This window comes from Psittacula echo, assembly GCF_963264785.1.
Source record: "Psittacula echo genome assembly, chromosome: 2".
NCBI classification, from domain to species: Eukaryota; Metazoa; Chordata; class Aves; order Psittaciformes; family Psittacidae; genus Psittacula; species Psittacula echo.
Window position 1 is genome coordinate 65,156,106 of NC_137737.1, and position 21,494 is coordinate 65,177,599.

Here is a 21,494-nt window from a genome sequence, read left to right on the forward strand (position 1 = left end):
TTCCAATGTTCAAGTATTGTGAAGACTGGGGAAAAAAATAAAACTAACCAGAAATGTCTGTCAGCTTGTTACAGTTATGCCATAACACTGTCTGGCATAACACAGTTAATTTCTTCTATTGTTCCATCTTAAAGTCAGGACTGTACAGGGCTTGTTCTCACCTGCTTGCACTCAGAAAATCATTCTGAGCAATGACAAAAAAATGCAACAGACTCGGGTACCTTCTTTTATTTCCACTTTCCTTCCATTTTCATTTTCTAGAGGGACTTCTGTTTTTTTATTTTTTTTTTTTCTTGCCAAGCAAAACATACAACAGAATTTCTGGCACTGTTTCTCCTGCTGGGGAATGAATGGTGCAACTCGTAATCACTAACATTGTGCACAGATGCTCAGAGAGATGATAGAAATGGAAAACTGACCATAAAGCAGCTGCATTTTGGTGTGATTCCCCTAATGCAGGATACTTGGAAGCTTTCTATTCCCAGTAATTAAACCAGGGAATGCTACAAGAAGGCAGTGGCTGAAATGACTATCAGCTATCTTCAAAAAGGCATGGGTATGGAGAATATTTTAGTCCACAGATTTGATTTTTCTTTCTGTCTCCTATCTGTGGAACCACTTTTATTTATTTAAAAAAAACCCAATCTGGTAGAATTCTCTTCCTCTATAGCTTATGTCTTTTGCAGCTTCATTTTTAAGATGTTTTACAATTGTGCTTGAGCGCAAGTGTTGGCCAGAAATGTGCAATTGGGGTAAACTTCCATTTGAAGTTACTGGGATTTTAGTCTGTGAGATCATACAGGATCGAACAACATACTAGAATAATCTTGGTTGATGTTTGGTGTTAAGCAGTTCCGATATATAGCGTGTACTAGGAACTTCCTTAGCAAATCTGCTAAGAAATCAGATAAGCAAATCATAGTTATTCAAAACAGCCAGAAAATCTGGTACTGCACTAATATTCCCATTCAAGTAAACAGAAAGTATACTTACCCCACTTTGTTTTTTTTCTTTCAAGGACGTATGCCAATATATTGTCACATCATCCCCAGAGTGTTGCTGGAACATCAGTGTGTGTCATGGGGACCAAGAGAATTTAACAGGTGTGCTGGGGAGAATGTTATGAACATGTTTTATTTAAAGGATGATTTCATGAGAAGAAAAATGAGACTATCAACTTAAGCATCTAATGTTCTTGTGCATTTTAACATTCAAGGCAATAATTAGGACCTGGAAGTCTTACTGTGAAAGAAGCTGAGTCTTATTAAAAGTGTGTGTGTGCACGTCTATACACAAACTTTATATATAGACACAAATATATCCTGCTGCCTCTGTCAGTAAGGTTAACAGTGTTCACCTGAGCAGTATTGTTTTAGAGGAGTCTATAACTGAATAGCTAATGAGTACTAGGAAAAAAAAGGCAGCTACTTGTTTTTTCGCTTTTAAAAGGCCATGCTTATGTATTGTCCACAGAACTTTCAGATACTCCTTTTTTTTTCACCTTCAAATCTGCAATAGCATCTCTGAAAGATAGTATTTCAAGCAAGAGTAAATGCAAGAGTTTTATTTCTCCTTTACTTTGAAAGCACATTTCAAAGCCTTGACAGTACGGTTGCTATATATACTAGTGCATGTCTAGATATGCTACCAGTTGCTACTACAGGAATGTTAAAGCAAGTGACTGTGCAGCTCAAGGTCTTCACTCTGTTCGTTCCTCCTTTAATAATGGAGATCAGAATATCTAATGATGGATAACCTTGAAAAATTGGCTAGGTTAGAGTCTTTCTTTAACACATAAAGTTTGAAACTTAATCCATTTAATTGCTGTATTGCTGATAGGTTTTGGGATCTCAGTAACTACCTGCGTCCACTCCTCACTCCCAGATACTTGAACTTCCCCAAGCTCCTGCTCTTATCCTACCTGACCAATGAATCACAAGCAGTTGTGGCCAGCTCTTGAAGCCCAGTCCCTAATATTCCCAGCAGAGTACTGAGTCTGCATTAGTTCTGTTCAAAGATTAAACTGCGAGATAAGAGCCAAGCATTTGAGATCTAAAATGCAACTTTCATCTAGTTTCTTAGACAAAGAAAACATTCTGTTAACTCCAACCAAGCCAAACACAAATGCTCTTAACTCTGGCCAGTTTTCATGATCTGTTTTGCTGTCAGGGCCAGGTTTCCAGTGGCTGATCCAAAAAGATAAATGAAACACATGATATGTCTTAAGCCAACAGGTGTTGCAGCTGCTTTTGTAACGCAAATCTGAAGAAAACAAAACACCTCAGAAAATCTCATATGAACCAATTTTTCTGTCATGAAACTCTGTTTTCAGACTTTGAATAGCCTGCTTTAGAAGACATCACAAAGCATTGCAGAATGTCTTTGACTGACAATTATTTAGAGAAGTTACTGCCCTTATAATGTAATTTTCCAATGTCAGTATGTAATTAGGCAGGATGAACAAAGAAGAGTTCCCATTGTGAAATTCTGAGAAGCTGCTGTGCCCCTCCCAGCTCAATGCTGCTGAATAAATCAAATTTAGCTTCCAGTTGTGCAACTTCTGGCTTTCTGAGCTTTGAAGCCTGTACTGAGTGTGCTGCACAACTGGTCCAGCTGACTTCTGCCTTGATCTTCAAGGATCCCTTGGAAACATTATCTACATGTTTAAAAGTTCTTTTTGTTTTGTTTGGGTTTTTTTCCCCATATTTTGTAAAATCTGAACGCTGTGCTTGTGAAACATGTCACCTTCACAGAGCTGAAAGTTTTCAGCAATAGCAGCAGCAGCACAAGCTGCTCCTCCACTGATGTGTCTCAGACGCAATGTCCGCCTTCTTGGGGGATGTCGGTCTTTGTTCCACCAGATCCTCTTGGAGGATGGGCATTCTTTATGTTTAGATGGTTTTTAAGAGGCTGACCCATCAAGCAGCTATCAGATGCTCTTGTAAAAGACTAATTCCATACTGTAGAATCAGTATGCTTCTGCAGGTGAAAATGAAAGCTTCAGTTTGGCAGCACCTTCCAGTTGCTATTGAACTGTGCCAATTTTGAACTGTGACATGTGGTGTAAAGCTTTTATGTGTCGTTGCTTTTATTCTGAGAGGTCAAGATTACCCAGTGCTCACAGATTTATTTAAATGTCCTTGTTTGCTGTCTGTATTTGTAACAGTGTGTAATGAGTTCCTCAGAAGATACAGGCATTTGCTGACTACATATCTTAGCAGCAGTTTTAGTAATATGGTTTCAGGATGATATTTGGAGATAATCTCTCTCCTGCTAAATTGGTGAGCATGTCAAATACTTCTTTGTAGGAGACAAAATGTTCCCATATTTGCTCTCTGTGATAACAAATAAAATTCCTGGTTTTTGTATGAAATAAGTTCATTGGAGGAAAAAAAATATCAATTCAGGCTACAGGTGACAACGTGGTGTGGACAGGAAGAGTCCAGAAGAACATTCCTTAAAGAGGAGGTCCCTTTGCCACTGGGTGTTTGGAGGATGCTGGAGAGCACTGCTGTGGCAGTTGCAGGTTCTTAATGCCTTTGAAGACGAGCTCACAAGTGGTAGATGGGAGTCCTGTTTACTGGTCAGCAGTGGTCCATTTTATTTCTGCTCTTCTGCAGAGGAAAGGCCAAATAATCAACCAACCACAGAATTCTGCTGCTTTACAAAGCTCTGTGAGCAAGGTTTTGTATCCTCTGTGTTCAGATGTGGCAATGATGATGGTGGCTAGGCAACAGTCCTAAACTAGTTTACAAAAAGCAGCAATCCAGCTATTGGTAGAGCACCACATGGAATGACAGTAGGAACTCTAAGAGCTGGTTTCATAGTGCCTGTACATGTTCTGTTGCAATAGGGCTGCTGTTGTCAGTCCCTCAGCTACCTAGTCTTGCTTGATTGCAGACCTCTTGTACTCTGATGTAGAGCCACCAAGAGATGCAGTAATTCTGTAACTTCAGCTATTTTAAAGTTTGTGAATGCTCATCAGGAAGATCCTTTTTCTGGTCAGGGGACAGTGATCATACTCTCCAGGTACCTGTGCAGGTCCCCCTCGCCCTAACCAAAATATTATTTTTAGGGTGAGATGAATCACTGTCTGGAGATGCTTCTCTCTCAGTTGAGGCTGCCTAGATGTCTAGTTTAGATTAGGTGCCTGACTTTTAGACAGCTAAAGATACTGAGATGAATGAAATTCTCTGGACTATTTCCTCTTTGTGCTTGGAGAGTATACCTGCATGCCACAGGCGATCTTGTTCCTGCACGATTGTGATAAATAAGAAACGAGGGACTGATCTTTTTCTTTTGGATAAAACCCAGAATCGAGGTGGAAAAAAAAATCCTGTGTATATAACCCTTTCTTCTGGAGCAGGCTTCCATTTTTAGTTTCCAAGTCTTTGCCTTTGTGTTGGGAAGGCTTCATACACTTGCAGCTGCATGGTTAGAAAGATACTGCAAATAGATTGCATAGTACCCTCTGTGTAGCATGCCTGGCTGAATTAGTCTTTTGAGATAAAGTGTCTGTATTTTGTCTAATACTTAGTATTTTTCCTTACTGTTTGAAAAAAAAAAAAAAAGTGAGATACTAAGGTTTAGAAGAAGCCTCTGTACACTTAGAATCAGCAGGGATATAGCTCAAAGATAAATGCCTTGTATGAGTATTGGAATCTACAAATATGCACAATGTATGTAAATTCTGATCCCAAAATTAAGTTTACAGAGTTTAAGTAACTTGCATCAGAAGTATCTATATGCCCTGGTTGATGTGCAGGAGCTCTTGTGCTCTTCATCTGCCCTGTTTGCTGGGATGCTCTTGGAAAGAACAAGCATTTTCTATGGTCTCAAACATAACTTTGAGTTCTGCTTGATCTTTTTTAAATGGAAGGATTTGCTTTATGATTAATCAGATATGATACAAGATTAAAGGACTACGTTTATTCTGAGGGGGATGGGGACAACAACATAATTAGAGCAGAATTTAACTTGGATCAGTGGTTTGAAAACAAATACATCAGAATATCGGAGCTTAAAAATAAAATGCACACTGATCAAACATCAACAAATATGAGAAGACCTGCAAGTGCACTCCACAGGGTTGCTTTTGCCAAGTGCAGCTTTTGAAGCTCCTTTTTCCCTATAGAAACACCAGTCTACAATCTTCACTTTGTGTATATAATAGTGTGTGAGCACTGCAATACTTGAGTATGTTTTGGTGTGTTTGCTATTTGTGTATCTTCATTCAGCTGTTCTGATCCGAAAACATTACTTCAGTGTTTTGAAGTAATACGTGACTCTGGTGTCAAGGACATCTGTTAAACTGTCTTACACCTTCATAACTGGGGAAGACTTGGACCCCTAGAGTTAATCAGGTAACACACAGACATATTAAAATACGTGCATATATATGTTTATATATGAAATATTTGCATCTTACCGTTTTATACCACAAGTGTCATATGAGGTAGCTTGATAAATGAAAATGTAACACTTTGGTTTAGAGGCCTCTAATTCATGAGTGGTTATATAATGAAGTCTATGTATACCAAAATGTACTTACAACCACAACTGCCTTAGCAAAACTGCTGCAATTTCTCTAGGGCTTGTTTCTCCATTAAAAAATAATATAAAAAATTTAAAAAAAATTACAAATTGAGAAAGCAGGATCTGGAAAAGAGGAGGATGTCCAAGACAAATGACCCAATGCTCTTTTGGCTCTGATACTGTTCACTGAAGTCTTGGGTCGCTGTCACGGGGAGAAGGGTGGTAGAACTCTGGCTGTGTTTAGCTTTATTAGAAATGTTGAATTCCTCAGGATTAGGCAATTTACCTTAAGAGAGTCAAGAAGGGCAATACCAGATCTGCTCTGCTCTTACTGACTCTTCAGAAACTCAAAGATTGAACTTGCATTTCTCAGAGAGCCTGGAAGGTGTTGGTACGTGTGAAAGAGAAAATAGTTGGCTTGGGTGCTAAGTTCAAGTGGGAAGTTGCACAATGGGGAAGAAACTCCATGTTGTTTTTACAGATTTCCTCATGCCCCACGAGACCACACATGTCTCTTAGGATGTGTAATACAGCAGCAGGTATGTTTTCCTGGTCAGGTTCTTTAGGGAGTTTTAGAGGTATTTTGAGAGTCAAATTAATTGTTGCAAGGTCTCAAGCCAAATGAGCTGAAAAACTTCAGCACAGCCTCCAAATGGCATTGGCATTGTGAACTTTGTAACTACAACCCTGAATATGTTTTATGAGGAACTACTGGGTATTCCTACTGAACTCCTTAGGATTCAGCTGCAGGTGGCAAAGCCAATCAATTAAAGATCTTAGGTGGGTGGGGGCTGGGGTTGTGTCCTATTTGTTATCTTTGGTTTTTTAATTCTCATTTTCTTATAAGCCTCTTTGGTTTGAATAAAACTTTCTGCTGTCCACAACCTAACTGGATGCTTTTGAGGAGTCTGCAAAATTTTGATGTTTGCTGGGAAGGCTTTATAGCAGAATTTAGCACTGAAGACCTTTGAAACGAGACATGAAGAGCCAACACTTGTGATGATGTGTGCTAAACATCGGCCATGAGTGTTTTGGCATTTAGGAATCTGAACCTTCTTGTGTAGCAGTAGTGCCTGTGGGCTACCTGCTGAAAGCAAGGTGGTGGTGGTGTATGAGAGACAGTGCTAAAAATTAGTTTTCCCTGATTTTTTGTTGTTTGTCACCGCAGGCTAATGTGTTGTGCAAAGATCTGAGCTAACTTCAGAAAAGGGAGCTTGTGCATTGCAAGCAATAGAGCTGCATTAATACCGTGTTGTGTTTAGGCTAATTAGCCCAGCTAAAAACAAGCCACTCATAATGTCACCATTGTGCTAGTGCCTCAGTGGCACTTCAAGCCACCTGTTGAGAGAGGGACCGTGGCTGCCAAGGGATGTCAAACTGGGAGGCTGCACCAGGGCAGAAGTCACAGGAGTTCCGAAACACTGCTAGATAATGGGCCTTAAGCTGTGGGAGTAGCTCTGCAGCCTTTATCCTGCTTTCAAACTTGATGTGCCAAAAGCAGCTGGAACAAAGATCTGGTTGATCATCCAGCCATGTACTTGGGAGACAAGATCAACAGCACTGCACCATGTTGCCTATTTGTCAGTGCTGAGCCCATGAGCTAGAAGCCCACGGTGTTAATCTTTCTCTATGGGCTCCACTCTGAGAATTTGTCTCAGTGGCAAAATGAGGAAAATAATGGCCAATACCCTGGCACCATATGCCTGCAAAAACACTGGCTTCAGGGGCAGCAGGAGGCAGTGAAAACCTGTAGAACATCTCTTAATTGCTCTTTATTTCTTGATTTATTTTACCCCAAAATTTTTCTCTTTTTTTCCTTCTCAGTGGCAAAATGTGTGTAAATTTTATCCTTTTAATCAGCTTTTCATAACAGTATATTTCAGAATCTTAGTAAAACTAGGTACAGGAAGGAGTGTGAAGTATAAAAAACACTTTAGGTTACAAAGACATTTAAGCACCATTTTTGACTGAATATCTGTGGTTTTGGAATAAAGCAGCCCACGCACCTACGTTCACCATCAGAATGGGTGTGCAAGTGTGGAAGTGCCTATGCAGATCCCATACGTCATATATTGAGAGAGTCTTGATTTAATGAAAAGTTCATCATGTTCTTAAGAGGTAAAAAAGTGGACTTGGGTCTTCAGTTAGAATATTGTATGTGCTGGAAACTGGAAGAACAATGCTATAATTGTAGATATTCTTTTTCTGCAGATAGGATTTGCTGCCAGTATGATGTAGAGGGCTAACAACTCTCCTCAAGGTATTCATGGCAGGGGTTAAACCGGTAGATAAAAGGTGCAAATTCTTTCTTAAGTAATGTAAATCAGGTGTTAGGGAGCTGATAATTTTCTAATACAGCTCGTATATTTGAAGAAGGGTAGGGCTATTCTAGCATAAATTGCATAGATTTTAAAGCCAGAAGAGATCATTAGGATCCTATCAATGCAGTATAGCAAACTATAGCATTTTACCCAAGTGTTTCTTCAGTTAGCCTGTATCTTTGGAAGAAGCTAACCATATGGTTTTGGAGACCTAGTCTTCTCTTAACAGACAATCCTCTACATCCTTAAGTGAGGTGTTGCACTGATTAATTTAGCAGATTAATGCCATAGTTCCTTGATCTGTTTTATCTAACGTAATTTAATGTGACTGCTGAAAAGGCCATTTCCACTGTCATCCATTTGCTTATTTCTGCCTCTTGTGCCAGCTCTGTTTTTTGTGTTTCCTGGGTAAAACTGAGGTAGTTTGTTGTCAGATTAATTTCCTAACCTACAGAAACCAACAAATTATTCGATTTCCAGCTTACTCAATTCTTTGGTTTGGTTCCTCACACAAACAATAGTGCTGATTCAATGGAGATAGTGGGAATTAATGTCCATAATATGGAGGAGGAAGATGGGACTGGCTTCTTTAATCATCAGCACTGAGCAATGACAGATTAAATGGATTATGGAATTATGGTGTGAAACATAACAAGCAAGTAGCTGACACTAGACAAATTCAGATGTGTAAAAGGTACTCATGTGGCCAAAGAAGATAAAGAATCCTTTGCTATCTGACACTTTCACTTGGAAAATTTTATTTCAGAAGTAGAGAATTTTGTGACCTTTACAGAGCATATGGCATGTCTTTTTTGACAGCCTGCAGTGAATTTAGAAATCAGAAGGACTAACAATATTCCTACAGAGAGGGTAGGCTCTTACAAATTTAAGCGTACTGGGGGGATGAGACAGGATGATGATACACAACAGCATCTTGAATCCTCATCCATGTTCTGAAAATCTTACTATATAGAAGACCAGACTGTTGTGTCAGCAGTTCAGATTCATGTGCCTCTCAGTTCAGTCAAGAAGCATTTTTCCAGGCTTACACCCAACTTTGTTGATTTCTTACTTTAAACCTCACCCATGTAACAAACCAAAACTGTCTTGTTGGTGTTCTTGGCAGGCTGGTTCAATGCAGGGTTTGTTGAATCTATGGGAACCTGTAAGAGGCATTTGCAGAGATGTTTCTTTGCAATGTTTTCTTTTGCTATACTAGGAAGCAAGGTACATGAGTGCTGACAATTGGAAGAGGTCAGATAAAGTCTCTCTTCTTTATTTTAACTATCAATATGTTTGCTGAAGTAGCACTGGATGAGACTGACTTCCTTCTGAAGAGCAGTTGGCAGATGACCAACAAGTTATTGAAGAGCTCTGATGAAGATTACTTTCATCAAACCTGTTGTTTTCCAGCAGGGTCAAACTTGTAATAATATCAAAGCTACTAGGTTAATCCTCACATAATAATATGGTTTATACGTGTTGCACTGCACCGGCATCAGGCTTGAGGCATGGAAGTGGTGTGGCAATGGGTGGACTCTGTTCCAAGGACTTTGTTTGTTATGCATCTCTAACTTTAAATGTCCTGCTGTCTTCTGGGAGCCGTATTCTGTAGCTTTCTTTAAAAATCTAGCTGTATTCTGAGGGTGATATTTTGGACTCTGTAGTTGCTATTAAAACATCTGTTGGTTTAAGTGAGGCTATGATTCCTCCAAGACTTAGCAAACAATGAAAGTTGCAACAGGCTCAGATAATTACAGACTTGTTTTAAACTTTTGCTATGATTTAACTTCTGTAAGAGTATACCTTTTATCATCAGCAGTTGCTTGGCATCTTTTCATGCAAGTCAGGGAAGATGCTACTAAGCAACTCTAAATTTTTATTGTCTTTCAAAGGATGACAGATAATACCCTTATGAAACCTGGGTGCTGAGCTCACAGGGCTCTTTGCCAGCACAGCATAGCTATTTTTGTTGCTATCTGTGTTTCTAACGTGACTCGGTATCAGCAACGGCAACTGTAGACTAGAAAGACATGTAGATGCATGCTTTCTGTGTTGGTGCTTTTTTTCTTCTTGAGGTCCTTGAAGTCAGCTTAAACTTCAAATATTTTCATCACTAATTATCTCATTTGGGTCTAACAGGAGCCTTAATGGGTCTCTTTGGCAAGTGTGCTTGGAGAGTTTTGAATTTCAGTAAACCAAGGTAGCTTTCCCATTTATTTATTTAGAATTGGTACCTTCAAACACAAATGTACAGAAAGGTAGCATCTTTTTACCCGAGACTGGAGAATAAAACCCCTACTATGTATGTATGTATGCCCAGTGATGTGTGATAAAACAAAATGAACTGTTTAGATGCCCTGAAAACAAGTAGTGAAGAATGCATGCTCAGGTGTGCTACTTCTGTGAGAAACGTAAGGCAGAGTTTGCATGCTGTTTGCCATCCAGGCTTGGAGAGAGAATTATTTTGAAATTGTTGCTGCTACTCTGAGGCTGTGGTGGCAGGTTACAGCATGCTGTGATTTGGCTTTTAGTTTCCTTTTCTCCTGATCTACCTGGGAGTTATTGTTTCTGTGATGGAGGACCTATTCCAGTAGCATGAGAAAATCCCAGCTGCTTTGCATGTTGAAAATAGCCAGTTAAGTGACTAGTATGTGGTAAAAAAAGTTGCTGGGTTTGAGAGGATAGCTATCGACACCCTTGGCCTAAAAATATGCTTACAGGTCAATGCATGCACTGGAAGAGTGACTAAACTGGTTTTCCAAAATGGGTTGCTAACCAGGGTGTGAATCCATCTTACTGGCAGAAAGAATGCAAGATTATTACGGGTAAAATGGGCCCAGTGATGGAGTCCTGAAGCCCTATCTCCTTGGGAATTGTTATGGGACAAAATTGAATCTGAATCCAGAAAACATTCATGTCTGGAGACCGGACTGTATTGAGACATAGGGAAACGTACAAATAACCTACATTCTTGTGTGGAAATACTCTGTAGTTTTAGCTTCATCTTTCCTAGAGTTTATGGTTGGATGTTTTTCAACTGATTCTGGAGAAGAGATTAAGCTGCAAACACCCAAACTGTGTTCAGCTTGAGGAATTTGATTTGTGCTCACATCTAATATTTCTTTGCTGCCTCATCTTCTACAGACTGGTTCCAATCGAATGGAATTGCTGACAACTGGCTGTTGCTAGTGTCTCTAGACAAGTTACTTACATGCTGTTAAAAATGAACAAAATACTTAAAGCACTTGCAAGTCCTTAAAGTGTGTGGTATGCAAGCAACAGATTATTCTGCTGCCAAAGATTTTGGTGCTGAATGCTGTTATGACTTAATTTAGATGTGACTGTTCAAGTTGAACAGTGTACTGTGGTATGCTCTGGTTAGACTAGGTAGCCAACCTTGAAAGTCTTTTTTAAGTGAGTACTATGAACTTGAAGCATGACTTCACTTCCCCATTTATTTTACTTTTGAAATTATTGGTGGAAGCAGTAATGCAGTATTTTCTTGGAAGGACTTATCTGTATTCTGAAATCTGTTACTCTAATCAAACAGCAGTTTGGGACTGGTGTGCTTGCAGCAAAACTCAATTTGTATTTCCTCTGTTGTGCCAGATAGTGTCCAGGACTTCTAAAAGGGGTTAAATTGTCAGCAGAAACGTTGGTAAGTAGCTGTGTGTCAGTTCTTTGTGCTGTGGCATAGCAGTGTGTCCTGACCTCACCGGAGTTTAGCTCTTGGCGATGGAGGTGGTTGGTCTCTGGAATCAAGTGCGGAGACATCCTGGAGCTTGCCAAGTGTCTCTCTATCTGCACAACTGTCACCACCAGAATGTCCTCTGCTTTCAAGATTCAAACAGATTCACTTTCCTTAATTGAAAATTCATATTTCTAATTATATGTCATGTCTGTGCCCATGTAATGGAAAAATGCTATTACAGACATGATAATTAAAAGAGCTTACCTATTAATAGAGAACAGAAACTGTCTATTGAGGAAAGTAATTAAATCCCTGTGGAAATTATTAATATATATTAAATATTTATTTTTAAGAGATCAAAGTTGTTCTCTTTTGCTTCCTTAAAAAAAAAAATTACTCATAAATGGTCAAATTAATTTTAGTATGAGAAATGCATGGGCAAGGGCTTCCTACCTTACAGGTGGCCTGAAGTTCAGCATGTGTTGTGACTTTATGGGCAGCTCCTATATACACGTTAATTTTCGAAAGCTCTCCATGTAGGTAAGTATTGAACTGTAAGCCACCAACAGCTGGAAAAATCTTAAACCCTGAAAACAGGATCCAAACCCATTCTTGAAAGTAGAGGAATGAAGGTTCTGTGGGCCCATGCCCAGTGGGGCTCTCCTACTCAGCCTCTGCTTGAGTGTTATGAAGTACAGTTCTGCTTCTGCTGGCAAACTAGCCCACTGAGTGTGCAGAATTGCTAGGGGTATTCTCAATTTACTAGAATTCATAAGCCTCTAAAGTATGATTTATCTAGACTAAATACATCTGGTTGTGCCAAGACAGGCAGAGCCACTTCAGTTCGCTAGGGGAGGACTAATGATTTCAGCTGCCATGGTTTCAAACTAGAATTATGATCTTTGTCAGGCACAAAATGAGTAGATTGTATTGCTTGCATTTTTGGAGAGAGAGAAAAAGGAAGTCAGTAGATTCCTATCCAAGAATAAGTAATTGTTAAATTGCTGGCCAGGTTTCTTTATCACATGTAAAAATTGCAGAACTTGTAGTCCCCTAATGGAGAGGAGATGAGCCAAGGCAGCCTGGGTCTCAGCCACTTCTTTTAATCACTGTTTCTGAATCGTGAAGGCATGTTCTGCAGAGCAACTGTAGGTAGCAGTACTAAATCATGGTGACCAGGAGGCCAGAGTAAAGAGTTGGTTACTCATTTTAAGCTCCCAGGTAGTAGATAACATGACATTTCACATGTCCTGTGTGGGACTTCTTACAAGGGCCTGTAGTCACACAAGGAGGAATGATTTTAGCTTACAAAGGGTAGATTTAGATTAGACATTAAGAAGTTCTTTACTGTGAGGGTGGTGAGGGAGTGGCACAGGTTGCCCAGAGAAGCTGTGGCTGCCCCATTCCTGGCAGTGTTTAGGCCAGGTTGGATGGGGCTTTGAGCAACCTGGTCTAGTGGAAGGTGTCCCTGCCCATGCCAGGGGGGTTGGAACTAGATGAGCTTTGGGTCCATTTCAACCCAAACTATTTGATACTATGACCATGAACAACTTTTGTGATTTGTAGGTTGTTCCCAAAAGGAAGAAACTTCTTCCCATGGAGAACATAAGAATGTAGGAAATGTCTGTGGGTTGTATCAATTGTCTGGCAAATCCAGTGTTCTGTGTCTGGTAGCAGAAAGCAATGTTGTTTAGGGAGAACACGTGAACCTGATGCCTATTTCTCTTTGAGTTCATCAACATCTGGAACTGTAGTATTAGGCTGCATCCCTCTCTAAGCCTGTCAGTATTTTTAGACTTGTTGACCAGAACCTTTTTTTTATATGTACTGTGTGGGAATTTTCTTGTGTGTTGTGTCTTTTCTTAAAAACCAAAACAAACAAAAAACCCACACAACTCCACCCTCCCCCCCCCAAAAAAAACCAAACAAAAACCACAAACAAAATAACCCCAAAAACCAACCGAATAACCCCCTACCCTCAAAAAAAAAAAACAAACCAAAAAACAAACCAACCAAACAAAAAAACCCTCCCACAAACCATGGGAATTGATAATAGCCTTTGAAGAATATTTGTCCCATAACTGCCCTGATTTCAAGACCACAGTAATACATTTTTCAAAATGCTTGTTAGAACATGTCAGTTTAGAGTACAGTTGAACTGTATTGCAAAAATAAGTGTTGTTCTTGAATTTGCATAATTCATCATTTGATGATGTGCTTTCTAAATTGATCGTTGATCTAAATGAAGCATAAGTTTTTCTGATCTTTCATTTTAGATGTGGTGCTTGCAGTCAAGAAACTAAGCACTTATTAATGTACTCGCTTCTCCTCCAAACACCAAGCAAAACTCCAAAATTTATGTATGAGAAAGCTTGGATGTTTGCCTGAAGGACAAAAGTGAGTGATCTCCTTGGAGTCATTCTAATAAAAATAATAATTAAAAAGATACGTCCAAAATTTTGTCTGAAACATCAATGTGCCTGCTACTGAGGAAGAAAGTGCCATATATATCTATGAGGTGGTCAGCCAGAGACAGAAATTCCTTCTCCCTACTCCCAGAGCTACTGTGTGCCACTCTTCCGCTATACAAAGACAATTTGCTTTTCACGTAGTAATGAAGAACAATGTTTTAACAGACAAAGGCACTTCTAGTGTATTATTGTGCTGTCTTTTGAGTAGCGCTAGATGCTGGGAAAAATGGTAATTCACAGTGTGAATGCTTCTCACCAGTAATGTGGGGTAGAACTGAGCATGTACAGTCTATGTCACATAAGGTACAATGGTGAACATTGTGAGAGGGAGAAAAGCCCAAATTATAGCTCTTGCTGATGGCCAAGAAACTAGCCTTTTGTATTTAAGATTAAGATTGTATTTAAGACAAAGACAGCCCAAACAAAATCCAAAATATTGTCCTTCAAAGTGTGTGTGTGGCTGAATTTAGTAACAATATGTTCCTTTTTAGTGTTTGCAAATTCATACAAAAAAAATTACACAGCTATACTGCTGAAACACCTGTGTTCCTCTGTTTTGTCTTGTAAACTGATATAAGGCACAGGTGGGTTCTCATTAACTTATTTCACACAAATACAAATATGCTGCACGGTTTTTCTTGCTGTAACTATATAATCCAAGAAACATGATTGCTACTGATTTAATGTAATCAGTGTTGTGAGGGGAACGTTCTGAGCCCTTTGTGAATGGCTCTATTCTGAGGGGATTTACACCCCATGTAAATCTGATTTAAATGGAAGAGTGGTGGAATGTGGCTTTCCTATTTAACCTATGCAAAAATCTATATTCTCCCACCTAGTTTTCTCACTGTGTGATGGGATACTCAGCTGGTACGTGGTGGGGGAGGGGAAGAACACAAGTCCAATAAGGACAGAGAAAGTAGGTAAGGGACTATCTCAAACAGGCAAGTTATACATTTTGATTCAATATTCTGATATTCTTATCAAGGCTTTCCAGAATGTGACTCTGACTCAAACTGCAAACAATAAGGAGAAAACAGCAAACATGTATCAATGTCTTTGGTGTTCTGCAATGGTGTCCTTTTTTTAAAGGACCAATGTTACAGCAGAAATAAAAGTCTAAAAGGAAACAGTAAGCCATCTTAACAGGTAAAGGCAAATGTGTTTTTAGAAATTATTTTAGTAGTTTAAAGCTGTATTTCTGTTTAAATTTATTGAACTATAGCCAGATTTATTCGATTAAGATAATACACTTCAAGGTTAACTACCATTTGCTGTTCACTTAGGCAAGCTATTGTACAGTTATGTAAATTTCATGAACAGAGACATGACTTGAGTGTCTTAATTACAAGCAAAAAGTGTCATTTAAATATGAATAAGTGAATAGTTGCCTGTATTTCCTGTTCACATTCTGCTGTCATCTTTAAGACCAAGAGCTAACTAGCCATCTATATTGTGCTTTCAGTTTTTCCTTCTCTCTCTAAAAGGAAAAAGAACCATAAAACCCCCCCACAACAAAACAAAGCCTGTCATATGAATGCATGTAAAGTAGATGATGTGGGAATGTCCTAGTCTTACAGTTGTTATCAGCACAATGAATTTTAATTTACCCAGATCACAATGAATAGCAGTAAATATGCAGTATTTTTCTGTGGATTTCTCCGCATTTCAACAGGATGTCTGTATTTAAATTATACCATCTATAACTTCTGTGTAAGATCCTTTGGTAGTAACTTTCTGACAAGCCTGCTAAGGGCCTGTTTTGAATGCTTCTATTTTCTGTGCTAAAAGCTATTATGAATTCTTCTCATTTATATACACATAGTTGTGTTCGGAATAGTCTGTTTTCTTATTAATTTATAGTCAGTTGAAATTAAATGTCATGTAACAGAAAGTTTGGTAGCAATATTCTCTTACTATCTTTATGACTGAATTCCCTGTGTTCCTATCGTATTGATAGTTTGGGATTTTTTCCCCCCACTGTTTTGAATTTTTTGTCTCTCCAAAAATGACCTAGAAAGAAATCTGTTGTTAATCACATATCAACGAGGGAGGGATGATTAGTTAATAAAAACCATGTCTTGTTTCTGTGGACCAAATGGCTAACTCTGGTTCTCAGTACACACAGAGTCTCTTGAAAAACTGTTCCCATCCTTCAGTGATGTAGCTGCAGCTCTCCCTGAGGAATGAGAAGTTCACTATTCACTCTGTGCTTGCATCACCCTTTCCAGCATGTTCCCACTGATACATTAAAGGAATTAATTGCTCATAATGATCTCACCATCTGTTAACAGAGGTTCATACCTACAGGCTGGTGGCATGTGGTGGTCCTATTCAGAAATCAATAGGCAATGCTGGGGGAACGCTTTCCCACATTGCCTTCCATTGCACTCTGAAAAGGGGAGGAGAGCTCAGTGTTGGCCATCTGCTCCTTGTCTTTCTGTGCGAGAGACCTTGATGCAGTCCAGCCCAGCTCTGATCTGACTCCAGTCTGATTGGAATGTGGCTGATCTGAGAGCCTCTCAAAGCTGTGAAAGTGAGTCAAAAGGAGATCCCCATTGTCCAGCGGGGCTGAAAGAAAATGATCACTTTAAAATTCATAACTCCCAGGTGCCCACCATCTATTCATGGGAAAAACTCTCTGAACTTCTCTTCATTAAAAAGAGAGGGAGTCCAGCTAAAAAGAGAGAAAAGGAAGTAGTTTGTGGGAAATGTGCAAGGGATTTCAGGCTAAACAAATGAGGAATTTGGAATTTTTACTTGTATTAAAGGAACTGTGTAAGGAAAGGGAAGCACTTGTAAAAGCAGGGCCTCTGCATCAGGGGCCCTTCCCTGGGGTCCTTTAGCAAAATAAAAAGGCTTTTTTTTTTTTTCTCATGAGTTTTTGCTTTCTTTTCCTCTTTCTTACCTGTGTGAATGAGGGTAGGAATAGTACATGTATTAGGCTGTCCCTGCTTTATGTGATAAATTAAAATGAATTCAGTCTGCCCTCCTCCCCCTCTCCTACATGTATTTTATTGTTTAGGCTGCATATAAAGCTAACCTGATAACAAATGTAAACTGAAACTGAGTATCTTCATGCAGAATTAGACTTTTGAGGGGGTGGAAGGTCTGTTCTATCAGCTTGCTGCCTAAACCCTTCCCTGCCCCCATGTCCAGTAATCTGAGAATTTGCCATATCACTGGAGGGATTTTGGATTTCTTCCCCTCCTCTACTTTCTCCATCCTTTACCTCCTCTGGACGAGAGGTAGTGCCAAATCCTTCCTTATTTCTCAAGTGCATTACATGTACTTCCCAATTCTGTGCTTTGTCACAGTGCCTCATAATATCTTGAGTGGATTTATGCTTGTTTCTACAATGTGAAATGTATTTTTCTTCAAATACTGTTTGTAGAGGTGTGAGGAGAACCTCAGGGACTGTGCAGTAGCTTTTAAGGCAAGAATGGACTGTTCTGTCCACTGTTTGTCCAGCTTCCTCTGCCACAAAGGCCCTTGAATTGCTGCTGGTAATTCCAATTCAGAGCCTATAACTGTAGGCTAACTACTGAATATCTTTCAGAAAAATCCAATTTCAATTCAGTGATTTCCAGGGAGTTCATCCATTGGTAAACTGCATAGATACTTATCTATGACTTATTTCCAGTCCAGGGTACCCATTTCAAGTCTTATCCTGCCCTTTGACTACTGGGGTTAGACATATTTGATGCCTGATAGCATGAAGTAAGCCACACAGTGTGTCTGACTGCATGTGTATTTGCTGTCAGGATGTAGTCACTTATCTCCCACCAAAAGTGTTTGTGTAGTTTTTAGACATGACACTGACCTGCCTCCACTGTTCCAGGAGTCTTTTACCTTATGAGGCACCACTGCCCTTCGTTTTCCCCTCTTACATCATTTGGTAAGAATAGCAGTGGTGTACAGCATCTTGTTTTGTCTTGATTCAAAGCGGTTATGAGCCTTCCCACTGGGATGTTCTTCTGTCCACCCCAACTTTTCTTTTAGATATCTTTGAGATGGAGCTGGCTGCCTCTGATCACTGTTTCTTTTTTGTTTATTTAAAAGTGTGGGAGGATTGATAACCATTGTGCAGACTCTCTTCTTATCCAGAAATTGCTGAGGAAGTTGTCAGCCTTCACCAAACAACTGAGAAGCAATGTCCCAGCAGACAAGAAGTTTTGTCTTGTATTTTTGTGATACCAAAGATCTTTAGTCTCTACTTTTAGTCTTTTCTCTGGCTTTTTCTTAGTATCATCATCAGTTTAATTTATATTGTTTATGGCTCTTCTCTATACATCCTCAGTGTCACTGCATGTATATTCATCAGGTGAAGCACTCCTCTGAGCATAACTAGAGTCAGCATTTGAATAGGAATTTCTGGAAACAACAGCAACACCTGACCTTGGCTTTCCTCGTGATATTGGAGAGGTTACATTGCAATTCACAATCCACTTAAAAACGAAGTAGAAACTAAAAAAACTGACCAAAAATCAATCAAACAAACAAAAACCCAAACCAAACTCTCCAACACAGACATTCAGACTTCACTTTTTAATTTGGTGTATTTAGCCTGAATTGTGCCTGCTACTTTATATCTGGTACTACGTTCTTGAATTTGTGACCGCTTTCTGTTACTGAATAGCTGCCCTCTTTCTTGAAACTTTAGAGTTATTTGCTGAATATCTTGAACTATTTTTTAAAATAGTCTTTTGTGTTTTGTACTGCAATATGTGGTGGTTAATGTAGCTATCCAAATGATTACCATATCCTTTTTCAGAGAGATGCTTTCTTTGGTGTGTTTGTCTGCATTGAACTTCTTGTTTCCAGCTAGTCTCTTACCAGAAATTCTTGAGTGAAGTGGATAGTATCAGAGCTAACTGAGCAGAGAACTTCAGTAATCAAAACAAAGCACGAGATCTTCGTTGCAAATAACTGGAAGTGTTGTGAAACTGAGCACAGTATTGCTTCTTATTTCTTTACCTTCAAGACCTATGTAAAGCGGGAGCTTGCAGAGCTTTACACAACGTATAAACAGTGCTTGCCCAGCAGAGTTTGTAGTCCAAATTACAAGGCAGATGATCAGCATTTGAAAGTGGTATGATGGCACTTAGGCAGACCATTCAAATGCATCTCAAGCAACATATGCCAAATCCAGGAAAAGAAAAAAAATAAATGAAATTATTTACTACTTCAGTTCTCTGATGTTGGGTAGAACGACCGAGTGTAAAGTTGTGTGTGAATCAAGGTTTGAAAAGTGGTGTATTAAAGAGCTATAGGAGAATAAGCATATTCAAACAGTAGTTCTAAAGCTAGCAGAGGGGACCATAGTTCCTGTAGGGAGGAGCTGGACAGGGAGAATGTGTGATCACAGATGGAGAAGAGAAAACAAGTGGTTTATGACATCAAGGGCATGGTTCTATGCTAATCTTTTTCTTCAGGAGCAGATGCAGTGTAGCGATTATACAACATACTAATGCTCAGCTTTACTCATTTCCAGAAGTTGCTTTCTCTCTATTGCACAATTTAAGTGTTTGCAGTGTGATACTTTAAGGAAGATTTCTTAAGGGTTTTGTTTTGTTTTGTTTTTTAAGATTTTGCAAAGTTTGTAGTTGGGTTTTTTGTTTTTCAAAATTATTTGATTTTTTTTTTTTTTTTTTTTTTTTTTTTTAATTTTTAAATAATAGAATCCTACCAAAGATGACCAAGGTAAATGCTTGAGTCAGCACTATTGAAGGATAGTTGTCGTGGTTTAAGCCCAGGCCGTAAATCAGAACCACCCAGTCTACTTCCCCCCACACACACCTTTCTTCCCTCCGCTTCTGGAGGGACGGGGAGGAGAATCAAAAGAATGCAACTCCCATGGGTTGAGATAAGAACAGTTTAATAACTAAGGTATAACATAAACCACTACTGCTACCACCAATAATAATAATGAGAAGAGAAATAACAAGGGAACAGAATACGATACCGCCCGACAGAAAAGAGGACGTGCCCTTCCGGGTAGCTCCCAGTTACCTCCCTGGGCATGACGTGCTGTGGTATGGAATACCTGTTTGGCTAGTTTGGATCAGGTGTCCTGTCCCTGCTTCCTTCCGGCTTCCCCTCCTCCCTGGCAGAGCATGAGACTCACAAAGTCCTTGGTCAGGGTAAACATTCTGACCAGCAACTGAAAACATCAGCTTTATCAGTATTATTCCCAGGCCGAAAGTCAAAACCACAGCGCTGCACCAGCTACTAAGAAGGAGAAAAACTGACTGCTGCTGCTGAACCCAGGACAATAGTAGTGCCAAACAGGAGTACAAACCTCAAAAATAAACCATGTACAAACTTAAAGCAAGACCTGTCATGGGTGGAATAGGTGCACCAGAATGTGCAGCCACAGCGGAAAATCATGTGTTTATTAAAGGTAGGGCCACATGCTGTTGATTCTGGTAACTCAAGTTCATCTCCTTCATATATTTGTGGGATTTTGTGGTGGTGGTTTTGGGTTTTTGGTTGTTTGCGGGTTTTTTTGTTTGTTTGGTTTTGGTTTTGTGTTGGTTTCCCCCCCCCAATCTATCAGTAATAAATTTGAGGGGGCTTTTGAGTGCTGCTTTTTTTCATATTAAATACTTCATTTAAGAGGCAGAATAATCCTGTGATTTTAACATAAAATTTGAAAAGTGAATGTGCCACACCAGTGTTTCGACATAAAATCATATATATGCAGTTTTCTGATACTGTTTAAAGGAGAAGGCATGAAAAGAACCCCCAGGAATGTCATTCCCAGAATCTGAGACACCTGCCTCTGAGAAAATGTCATGTGGTGAGGCTTTACTATTAGTAAACACTGTGCAGGTTGCCTTGGAGAATCCTTGCTGTCTTCTCTGCAGTGCTCATGAGGTGCTGCGCTTTTTCTCTCTCTCTCTCATTTATAGACCAGTGCAAGGCACTCAGACGCAGTTCTTGAGTGTAGAAAGACACATGAAGATAAGCACTTATGGGGATTTTTCGAGGACACTGAAGTGGTTTAAGTGTTGTTGAATTCCCTTTGACTTCAGACTCTAGCTTGTAAAACCAGCAAGACAGCTACCTGCAACTTTAGGTCTCCACCTCAATGCTCTTAGTATGCTGACCTTTTGTATTAAAATCTTTCAGCTGGGTAGGATGGATGGAGTACAAGACTGTAGAAGAGTCCATGGTTGGGATACAAGCTTAAGATACATGATTTGTGGTATGTGGTGCTTTCCATAACTCCAGAAAACTGACCAAGCCCACCAATTTTCCCTTTTTGTGATACATTGCCTGTTGCAGTACAAGATATAATAGCTCCAACAAGAGCACTTGAAAGAAGGCATACTTGGTGGTTAGGTCTTCTCATTGCTGTGAAATACCTAGGCTGGGGACTTGAATTTGTATATCTACCCAAGGTGAGTTTCCTAATTACTCACTGTCATGAGATCGGGGTGGGAGGGAAGATCACTGATTAGGAATAGC